Source organism: Jaculus jaculus, unplaced genomic scaffold (genome assembly GCF_020740685.1).
Source record: "Jaculus jaculus isolate mJacJac1 unplaced genomic scaffold, mJacJac1.mat.Y.cur mat_scaffold_41_1_1322751_arrow_ctg1, whole genome shotgun sequence".
Lineage (NCBI taxonomy): Eukaryota > Metazoa > Chordata > Mammalia > Rodentia > Dipodidae > Jaculus > Jaculus jaculus.
This window is the reverse complement of record NW_025423495.1, coordinates 312993-324635: the sequence shown is the minus strand read 5'-3', so window position 1 is coordinate 324635 and position 11643 is coordinate 312993.

Genomic DNA, 11643 nt, shown 5'->3' with positions numbered 1-11643 from the left:
TGGTTTGGGTTGGAAGCCATAGTTTCTTAGAGTTTGGAGAGTTTCATTACAGGCCCTTCTAGCTTTCAGGATTTCCATTGAGAAGTCTGAAGTAATTCTGATGGGGTTTCCTTTGAAAGTGGTGTGCTGTTTTTCCCTAGCTGCTTTTAGGATTTTTTCCTTGGTGTCAATGTTTAGAGTCTTAATGATAATATGTCTTGGGGAGTTTCTCCTTTGGTCTAGTCGGTTAGGAGTTCTGTTTGCTCCTTGAATCTTGATGCGCCTTTCTTTTAAGAGACGGCAGAAGTTTTCTTCAATTATTGTGTTAAATAAGTTCTCCATGCCTTTGGTCTGAAATTCTTCTCCTTCTGGTATTCCAGTGATTCTGATATTAGGACGTTTAAATGTATCCCACATTTCCCTCATGTTCTGTTCACAGGAACTTTTGAACTTACTGAAATTTTTGGACCCTCGTACTGTTTTTTCCATCCTGTCTTCCAGATCAGAGTTTCTATCTTCCACTTTGCTGACTCTATTCTTGTGAGCCTCTATCGAGTTTTGGACTTGCCAATTAAGTTTGCATTTTCTACTACTTTCCTATGTATCACTTCCATCCCTTTGTCCAGCTCCCTTTTTGTCTCATTTTCTGATTTTCTTGATGATTCTTGGAAATCATCCTTGCATTTCTTTATGTTTTCATTTAGTGTGGCCAGCTGATTTTTAAAGTCCTCTTTTTTTTCACTCTCCCTCAACTCTCTTAGCTCTCTTTGAATTCCTTCCAGTGTCTTATCATATTGCTCTAGCTTGGTGATGGTAGCATCCACATAATTTTCTGTCCTTTGTAACTTTCCTGCAAGTTCTAGCAGTTGGTTGTTCAAGGTTGCATTGCTCATAGCTGCCACTTGATGTTCTGATCCTAAACAGTCTTCTATGTTTTGGTTAGATGTAATCCTTGTTGGACTGGGTGATCTGTCTGGATTTTCTTGCATTTTATTTTTCATGTTATTTCTTTTATGCTGTGGTCTACCCATGGCAGTATATGTGCAGGTAGGTGGGTGGAGCAGGCTGGCATCTAGCTCAATGAGAATCCAAGGCAGCCTGGGGCAGTTGCAAGCAGCCTGGGTTTTTGCTCTCTCTTGCCAAAGCCACCTATCTATTGCCTGACAGGGGTGCCAAAGTTGCCTGAATTCTCACCCAGAAATGCTCCAAAGCTGCTTGCCTTCGAGTTTGAAAGGCAACTGAGGTAGCAAGCCCTGAAGCTGCCCAAACTCTGGCTGGGAGCACTGGGACCTGCAAACAGTCTGTGCTCTCCTGCTTCAGGGGAGTGGGGGATGGGTGGTAACGGACAGGTAAGGGATGGCACCTGAGCTGGTGCTAGTGACTCAGTGTGGTCTTGTGTGGCCCTTGCTGTGGGACTGGGCCCTCTGCATGTGCAATTGTAGTGCAGAGGCAGCTGATGCGGGCACAGGATCAGGACACAGCAGAGGCTGGCCGGCTGGCAAGCGATTGGAGCACAGCAGCCGGGAGTCTGGCAGCCGCCTAATCACGGCAGTAGTGGCCCCCACAGGTGTGTGAACTGAGCACAGCATGGCTGGCCAACATGCATGGTCAGAGCACAAAGGCAGAGCTGTCAGTGCAGCAGGCTGGCAGGTGTGTGATAGGCTGGTGGGCGCGCGATCAGAGCACAGCCGTGTGGCGTGGGGCGACAGCTGTATGTGTGGGGGTAGACTACCCACCCGAGGGGGGATGCGTGCTTCCCTGTTTTTACCCACACTGTGCCCTCCCACTGGTAAGAAGACCCTGATAACCCTTAATTTCTTGCCTTTCTTTCCCAGGTATCTGTAGCACAGCTAGGCGGTTGCCATCTTGGCTGGAAGTCTCAAGGAAAATCAGGAGTATATATTTTTTAAATATTCCTTGAGAGATGCTAGAATTTATGCATCTGTGATTTTCATGTATGAGGCATATATTGTTACATTATATCTGTATTTTGCTTTATTCTATATTTAAATGTATTTTTTATTTATTTAAGAGAGAGAAAAAGTGTTGGGGGGATTGGCATACCAGGGCTTCTAAACTACTGCAAACAAATTCCAGACACATGTACCATCTTGTGCATCTAGCTTACATTGATACTGGGGAATTGAACCTAGGTTCGTAGGCTTCATACATATCTTGCACACTAAGCCATCTCTCTAGCTCTCTTTCTGCTTTTGATATCAAATTAATACAGATTTCATAAAAAAAGTTGTGAGCTAGGTAGTAAAGTGCTTGTCTACTCTGCACAAAGCCTTGGGTTTTACCCCGAGTACTACAAAATATAAGAAATGTTGGAGTTGTTTTCTTTCATATTTACTGGAAGAAGTTGAACAAAATTTCTCCTTATTCTTCCTTAATAATTTGGTAGAATTATGCAGTGATACCATGAAGACCTGGGGATTTCCTTCTTGGGATTTGGGCATTATGAATGACATGGTAGGTTTTTGTTTTGTTTTCTGTGTTTTTATTTATTTGTTTTTTCTTAGACACTATCCTCATTTGCTATTTATATGACTGTATTCACCAGGGTCCTGAGGAAGGCACCATGTCAGGTTCCACATGCAGCTTGTCTCTGGGTGACCAAGCAATGTTGTTGGCAAACTAGCCCATTACTGGGCCGGTGACCAATTGGGGACCATATGTACAAACACATGAGCATGTATAGAAAATAATAATTTGCTGAGCAAAGACCAGAAAGTAGGCAGAGTGTCCAGCCCTCATTGGGCCTGAGTTCATCCCGCCCAGATTTAACTACTGTGCCATCCTGTAGTAATTTCCATTTGAGACCTCACTCCAATTTATATCCATGTGGAGGCTAACAGCCATGACCTGTGTCATATGATGTGAGACGAAGCCAGAATGAGTTTCCATTGTTAGCCTTAAACATAAGTAATTGAATGTGGGAATAGTTGCTTGGACAGAAATGAGGTGTGGTGACTGCAGGCCTGTGAGGGTAATGCAAGCTGTCTTGGGAGAAATGGGGCATACTGGGAACAGCTTCCCATCAAACTGAGCTTGGAACCAAGGACTGAGGAGAGTCTAGGAGGGGAAATGTGGAGGGCAACCCCAGACTAGCATTATAAAAACTGTGGTAGGTGCAAGCCCATTCCAGAATGAAATATCAGTGTGTCGAGGGTACAAATAGTGTTGGCAGTCATGAGGAAAAATGAGAGGTAATAGACCTTACCTTCTCAGAGATTGGTCAGCTAGTGAGGTTCTTGTGGGAGATTCCTTAAAGATTAAAGTTTATCCTTCTAGAAGTTGTCAGTCCAAATTGAAGGTGATAGCAAGCCTGGTCTTCCCAAAGGTTCCAGGGAAGAGTCTTTTCTGCCTCTTCCAGGTTCCCTAGCTCCTGGCTTCCTTGGGGTCTGGGCTTGTAAATTTGTCCTTCCAGTTTCTGTTCCCTCTTCCCTTTCTGTGTTATGTTAGTCTTTGGTTCATTATTTTTAGAGAAAGTTCTCTTTGTGCATTCCAGGCTTGTTCAAACTTGAATTCTCCTTCCACAGTATTGCAAGTGGGATTACAAGTGTGTATAATCAGGGCTGTAGAGATTGCTTAGTGGTTAAGGTGCTTGGCTACAAACTCTTGCTCAACTCTCCAGGTCTCAAGTAAACCAAACACACAGTGACTCAGGGGTACAGTGTTGCACATATGCACAACGGGATGTGTGCTTCTGGAGTTTGATTACAGTGGCTGAAGGCCCTGGTGTGTCAATTCTGTCTCTTCTTCCCTCCCTCCCCCCACTTGAATAACAACATAGAATAAAATAAATGTGTATAATCAGAACCATATTCTGGTGTATTTTGTTGTTGTTTTGAGGTAGAATACTTCTCTAGCACAGCCTGACCTTGAATTTACTATGTAGTCTCAGGGCGGCTTCGAACTCATGGAGATCCTCCTGTGTCTGCCTCCCAAGTGATAGAATTAAAGGTAAATGCCACCATACCTTGCTTTTGATATCTTTATGTCAAAATTTCCTCTTATAATGGTGCCAGTCATATGGGATTTGGATCCATGGTGATTCTTCCTTTTAATTCAGCCATCTTTCTGAAGGAACTATCTCCAGTGAGTCAGTTTCAGGTGCTGGGGTTCAATTTATGAATTTTGAAGTCAGAGACACAGTTTGGCCCACAACAGAAGTGCTGGCTGTGAGCAGAGAGGTGTGGCGGAGAGAAAGGGTGGGATATCTCTGTCCTTCACATTCTCTCTCATCATCTCCACTGGTGTATAGGCAGATGACAGCCAGACATGACTTCTGTTTTCTGAGAGGCACAGTGATCTTCTTGTCTTCACTCAGTGTCATGTGATGACCTGTGTGTCTTATTTCTGCTGAGAGAAATATCCTTTCTGAGCTCCCCCTTGAGATCTGAAAAGTGTTCATGTTACATAGAGCTGTGAACTCAGAGTCCTCTTGAGAAATTGGTCTTGTGCTGTTGGTTAGCTCACAGACATAAGCCCTCTTTTACTACCCTTGATGTTCTCTCTCTTCTACATGGCTTTGATCTCCCATGTGTACACCTTTCCTCAATGTTCTGAAAGATCCAGGACTCTAAGTACCCCACACTTTTAGTCTCTACAAATCCCATTCTTCTTGCACAATTTGTCCAAAGGCAGGTGATGGGATGTGATTGAGACAGTGACATTGTGGTACATATATTCCTGTAGCCAGTGCCATTAAGTGGGCTTCAGGATGGCCTAGCATTGCCCATAAACCACTATTGGGAGGATTCTGATTTGGCACATCTTGTACTATCAATGGTTTTTGTTGTTCAGATATTCTTGGAAAACTCAGTAGGTCAGTCCACTCTAGACAGAGCAGTTTCTGGTTTGAAAAGCGGTGCTGCATTCTTAATGGTATGCCATGGCAGAGGAGGGAGAAAAGATAGTAGTTGAAGTGGAATATAATCCCTTGGGGATATAGAATTCAAGTGAGAGCACAGTTTTGGTAGCAGTGAGTTCCCCAATATTATGGCAGAAAGTAAGGGGATAACTTAGTTAGATAAGGGATTGGAGGAGATTCGGCAGGAGAGTTGAAATTAACACTCTGCTGGGTTTTCTGAGAGGTGAGAGAACAGAGTGCATGAAGTCTTAGCAAAGCTATGGATATCACAGGGACACAGAAGGAACAGGACCATCTTCAGAGGCATGATAGAGCAGACAATTGACATTAGCACTTTCACTACTGAAGATAGGAAAGGATATGAACATGGAAGTTCACATATGTGGAAGCCACAGGCACACAGAAGAAGCAGGGCCATCTTCAGAGGCATGTGAGAGCTGAAAACTGACCTTAGCAGCACTTTCACTATTACAGACACAATAGAAAGGATATGAGCACAGCAGTTGCTAAAAGTGAGTGTGAGCATATGGCTGGTACAGGGGCCTGCATGAAAAGCAACTTTACATTTTTACTCAGAGCGTAAACATGTCTGGTGTCTGAGCAAGCTTATATGCTATATGTCCATTCTTGCTGTCCTATTCATGCCTGCCCTCTATAACCTCTCACAGTGTCTTCATTGACATATCTGTTCCTACAAATACCCCTTGCTTGTCAAGAACAGGAATCCCTGAGTCTATGGGATGCACAGAGTGTGGGAGAAAGTGGGCTTGGGTGAAAGGCAGAAGAAGAATTGCCTTTGCATAGTAGACGACAGTATCCTCCCATCTGCTTTTCTCTGCCAAGTTCTCTGACCTGCAAAAGCAGGAGACTCAGTCATATGAATGAAGGTAGACACATACAGATCAAACACAAGTCTCTTTTAGGAAGACACTTAGACTAGTGGATAACGAAGGCAGCAAGAACAAATGGACAAGGTCAGATGATCAACAATAACATGAAGGATGTCCCCATGTGTAAATGAGGCTTGTATTTCATGTACAAGTTGCCTTAATGTACATCATCCCATGTGACGTTCAACAGCATCTGTGAAGGTCAGAAGTCAGTGTTTCCTGTGAGATGATGAACATCCATGATAAAAAACTGTCAACAGACTAAAGCTCTAACTCCAAAGCAATAATACACAACTCCTTTCTGGACATCACACTTTGGAACTGTGTGAGCAGCACCCACTGCCCAGGTTGGGCATTACTGCTATTAGTGAGTAGAACATAAGCTCTGAGAAGTGTCTTATGTCTCAATGTGCCCTCATATGACACCTTCATATCATGGACCTGACACCTTATGAAAATGACAGGAGGGGAAAACCTCGAATGATCAGGCCCAACGGGCAGAGACCTACCCTTCAATGATTCCTTCCTTCCTCAGATATGCCCTGTCCATGAGAACAGAAAGGATAGAATAAGTAGTTGGACTTTATTCGTATTGTTTCTAGGATGTGTAGATTTTCATTTATATAGAATGTCTCATCTATTAAATTAACAAGATTTATTCCTTCATTATTAACTTTCAGAGGTGATTGAAGAGGTTCTGATTGCTCTATTAGAACTATGAAGACTCTTGCCTATTAGGTTCACACTTGGTGTTTTCAGTCAGAATCTTGTGCTCAACCATGGTATCTGAGGTCAGTAGTCAGCACTGCTCCCTCTGAGGACCCTGGGTCCTGGGGACAAAGCTCAGGCTCCAGGCTTTATTGGGGGCCTCAGTGGTCAGCACTGCTCCCCTATCAGCATGAAGAAGGAAATGTACATGTTCTCAAGTGCCAAGAGATGCTGTTTCCTCTCAGAGGACCTACCCTTCCTAATAAAGGGAGTAAAACCAGGAATCATTGTTGTTGGCTACAGTATTCTGACCTTTTCATGAAACCAGTAGAGTTAGCTTGTAGGCTTCAGATGAAAACCTTAGGTCCCCAGTTGCTTCTTACACACATCCATGCCTCTAGGCCTCATACACCAGGAATATTTCTGTACTCTTCTCAGTGTCCCATCTCCAAGGACAGACAAATGCATTCAGTAACACAAGAACATAAATTAGAAATATAAGCATAAATAAGTAAACCTCTCAGGGGATCATCATACTTCCTTACTGTTCTGATGCCTACTTTTCCAGGGTGATGGTAAGAACACTGTGTATATCAGGAACTACAGGTAATCAAGAAGCAACCCCAGTATTCTGAGAAAGGTGCAGTTGGGGTCTGTGTCCAAGAAAGTTGAGCTAAAGCTCAGCCATGGTTCAGTATGTCTGTTCAGAATAGAGAGATATTTCTTTATACTTTGAAACTCAAGGATGCCTGAGAACTGAGTTCTAAAGTTGCCTGGGCAATAGCAGGTCTGCATCATAGTGTGGGGAGGAGTCACAGAAGGGTTCTGAGGGTGGGGGAGGGGATATTTCAGCTCCTCCTCCAGCCCCACAACCGTGTAGAGCCTTCTCTCCAAGACCCCTGATCCATTTTTCATATATACGTGTGTGTGTGTGTGTGTGTGTGTGTGTGTGTGTGTGTGTATATATATATATATGTAATATATTATATATATTACATATATATAATAAACAACTTCTATACTTACAGACAACAAATCATAGTATTTTCCTCCCCTCCCCTGCTTTCCCCTTCATAAGTCTGCTCCCTCTCTCCGTTAGTCACTCCTTTAAATTTATGTCATCTTTTTCTCCTATTAGGAGGGTCTTGTGTAGGTATTGCTAGGCACTGTGAGGTCTTAGATATCAAGGCCAATTTCTGTCTGGACAGTTGTATGTAAGGAGTGGTACCCTTCCTTTTGCTCTTACATTCTTTCCGCCACCTCTTCCACAATGGATCCTGAGCCTTAGAGGGTGTGAGATGTTTCAGTGCTGGACACTCCTCCACCCCTTCTTCTAGCACTATGTTGGCTTTTGAGTCATGCAAGTGGCCATGGGCATCTGAAAGAGAAGCTTCTCTAACCAGAAGTGAGAGTATCCTGCTTCATTTTCCTTAAACCTGTTCCTAATATCATGTTCCTCAGGGAACTTTTCTATGTGCAACCAGATGTTTGTCAGTCCCTTTTACTTTCTGTGGCCTTTGATTTGTAAGCTACCAATTCCCTTGCTTATAAAGTCTGACATTTTGCCTGGAAGTTTTGATTTTTGTCACACATTTGAGTTTCAGGAGAACAGATTTCCTCCAGTGTATCTTGCATACTTCAGGAATAGTTTTCCCTTTCACTATCTTAAGATGCACAACACATGGACTGGGACTCCAGTCCAATTGGAGGGCAGTTGGTTTGGGAATACATCCCTGATACTGAAAATTTAAAACAGGGGTAGTCATGAGCCCTAGGGGTGTAACATCTGCTGATTTTTGGATAAATGTATGTACTATGCTTATCAAACTGCCCAGTAAGCACTTGTCTTAATATTCATGCCCTTATATTAATGCTACTTTCACTTTGGGTACAGAATTTTCTCTTTTCAGCTGTCAGTGACCTTGGGACGACTCAGAAGCTATCATAGTGGTGGAAAGAAGTGACTGGAGTACTGAGGAACATCTCGATCACACCTTCCAAGGCTCAGAGTCTAATGTGGAAGGGGTGGCAGAAAGAATGTAAGAGCCAAAGGAAGGGTGAGACTCCTTACAACATGCTCCCTCCAGAAATAAAATAGCCTGGATATCCATGATCTTATAGTGCCTGACACTACCTAAACAAGACCGTCATAAGAGGAGGAAAAGATCATGACATCAAAATAAAAGAGACTGATTGAGATGGGGAGTGGATGATGGAGAATGGAATTTCAAAGGGGAAGGTAGGGGGAGGGAGGGTATTATCATGGGATATTTTTTGCAATCATGGAAGATGTTAATAAAAATGGAGAAAAAAAGATGCACAACACAAATTATTTTACATTTATATATTTTAGAGACTGTACATTAGGAAATGCATGTGATTCAGTCACCCTGAAATGGCTTTAGCCAGAAAAATGGACTCAAATCGCAAAACTAAAATAAATACAAAGCAATGTATTTGATTAGAACTTCAAGCATGCTTGTGTGTCAAGTTATATATATATATATTTTCTTGTTTCAGCCAAACTTCAGGCATTGTTCAACACACACACATACACACACACTTCCTTTGACAGACCAGTACAGTATTTTCATACCTAAGAAAAATAAATAATTCATCCTTTACTTACATTGTCTCACTTTTTTACCCCAACAGTATGTAATCTACAGAGTTCTGGAACAGTTCACTTCAGCAATTTCATAAGAGCTATATCTTTCTCATAAGGTATTATTAACTGACAATAATATAAGGGTTACTTTCCACAGTCTCTGGTGTCAGAGTTGGGCACAGAAGGGTCAAAGCCCAAGGGAAGACCCATGGGATTGAGAAGCATTCCTTTATGGACCACATAAGTCTGATCTTTTCTGAATGTGTCACCAATAGAAAATGTTTGAGAAGATTTTGTCTGCATAATCATCCTTGATGTCTGAAACTAAATAGCCTACCAATAACAACTTCTTTCAGCAGAGCTCCTCTGACTTTCATAAACTCCAAATCCCATACCCAAGACTAGCAGACAGGGGCATGGGAAGACGTGTGCTTGTTTCACTTTGCACATTATAGTGAGGAGGAAAGGTTGCTAGCCTGTTTCAAATTCAAATTAAGTTTTCAGCTACCCAAATTCCTATTTCCATTCAAATTCATCTGGATAGCTCTAGACTTAGCCTCCTATATAAATGGGATGGGACACAACAGGGTTGGCACCAGAAGGCAAATCACTGAAACCAATATCTCTATAGGAAAGAGAAAACAAGGGTAGGCTTGCTCCTAGCTTCTTAAAGACTGATTTATTTTTTCCATTCCATTCTCCTTCAGGTAATTGTGTGTTTGAGAATGATCATGTAGAAGTTAGAACCTGCACTGCAATAACAGTTCTTTGGTTGCAAGGGGGTTGGGGAATGGATTGTATTCTACAATAACATCTTGTCTTGTAAACAGCAAAAATATTTGATCCCTCCACAAGCCCATGGTGTATGACACTTGCTACATGAATCCAAGTAAAGGGATAAGTGAAAACCTAAGGAACTAACTACTCAATCTGTCCATAAGGTCCATGAGCTCACTAATGAACTGTGATGGCAAATGCTAGCCCAACTCTGATTCACTGGAAGAATTCTGGAACTGTTTTGTGAAGAGGGTCTGAAGTGAAATATATGCCCCATCCTTCTTTCTGCTTTCTCATCTCCAGCCACAAATTCCTATTTCAAATTTATTTATTCAGTTATTTAATTTTTTAATGTTTGATTTATCCATTTGAGAGATAGGGAATGAGGAGAGAGGGGGGTAGAAGGGAGAGGGAGGGAGAGAGAGAGAGAGAAAGTGAGGAAGCATGGGTGCCCCAGAGCTTCAGGCCACTGCAAACAAACTCTAGGCACATGTACCATTTTGTTCATATGGCTTACATGGGTCCTGGAGAATCAAACCTTGGTCATTTGACTTTGCAAAACAACACCATAATGGGTGAACCATGTTTCCATTGCAAATTTAAATAAAACTGAAGATATGAGCCCTTGGACTCAAAGGTATGACATGTTCTGTGCACAAATACAATAACTTACCATGCAATTATCTTTGAAGTGTTTTTGGGCTATTACATCTTCAAAATAAAATGTAGGACCTCTCCCTTTTTTCACGTGAAGAATTGTTTCCCTAGGTTTCCCAAGTAGTAAGTTTATATTAGGTTTAATCCCATATTGATCCACCATTCCTACTATTGAGGTGAACCACTACTCAACTGCCAAGTGCAGAAATTACCTGGATGGTGGATTCAATGAGGAGTGCAGAATCCAACCAGAACCATTGAACCCTCCAAAGTATCCCCTGGGGTGGGAAGACAGCTTGTTCATTAACATGTGTGCCTCATAAGCATGCAGACCTAAGGTCAAGACCCAGAAGTCCCATTAGAAAGTGGGGCAAGGAAATGGCTCAGAACTAAGAGGCCTTGCCACTAAAACTTTCATGTTTGACTCCTCAGAACCTATGTACAAAGCTGAGTATGGCTGCACATATCTGTAACCCCAGTCCATGGTGTGTGGAAGGTGGAGATCAAGAATAGCTGGGGTTTGCTCATGGACTGAGGGAAAGACCAGGTTGAGGGGAAGACCCCATCTCATGGAAAGAAATACACGGATGAGTGATACAAGGTGGACACTGAAAGGAATACCATCTTGCGTCTGTGCAAACTGGAATTGAGGATATGCCTCCAGTGTAAAGTACTTGCTTGCAACCTTGAACCTCAGTTTGATGTCCTGGCACCTACATAAAGCCAAACTCAAAATCTCTCACATGTCTGTGATCCCAAGATACATATATCAATGTGAGGTGAAACTAGGAGAATTTGGAAACTCAAAGGCCAGCCAAACTGGAATAGACCAAAAAAAAAAATAATAATAAGGGAAACCTTGTCTCAAACATAGTGCATGCAGAAGTCAAACACCTCAAACCTCCATGCACATGCAGTGGTATGTGCAATGCACACACACACACACACACACACACACACACACACTTAAACTGAGTGTGGTGGTGCAAAATTGTACTCCTAGTGCTAGCTAGGAGTAGGCAGATCTCAGAAGTTCATTGGCTGACTACTTCAGCCTACATGGCAAGCTGCCAACCACTGAGTGACCTATCTCACAAAAAGGTGGAAAGTCTTATGAGAAATGACACTCAAGGTTGCCCTCTGGC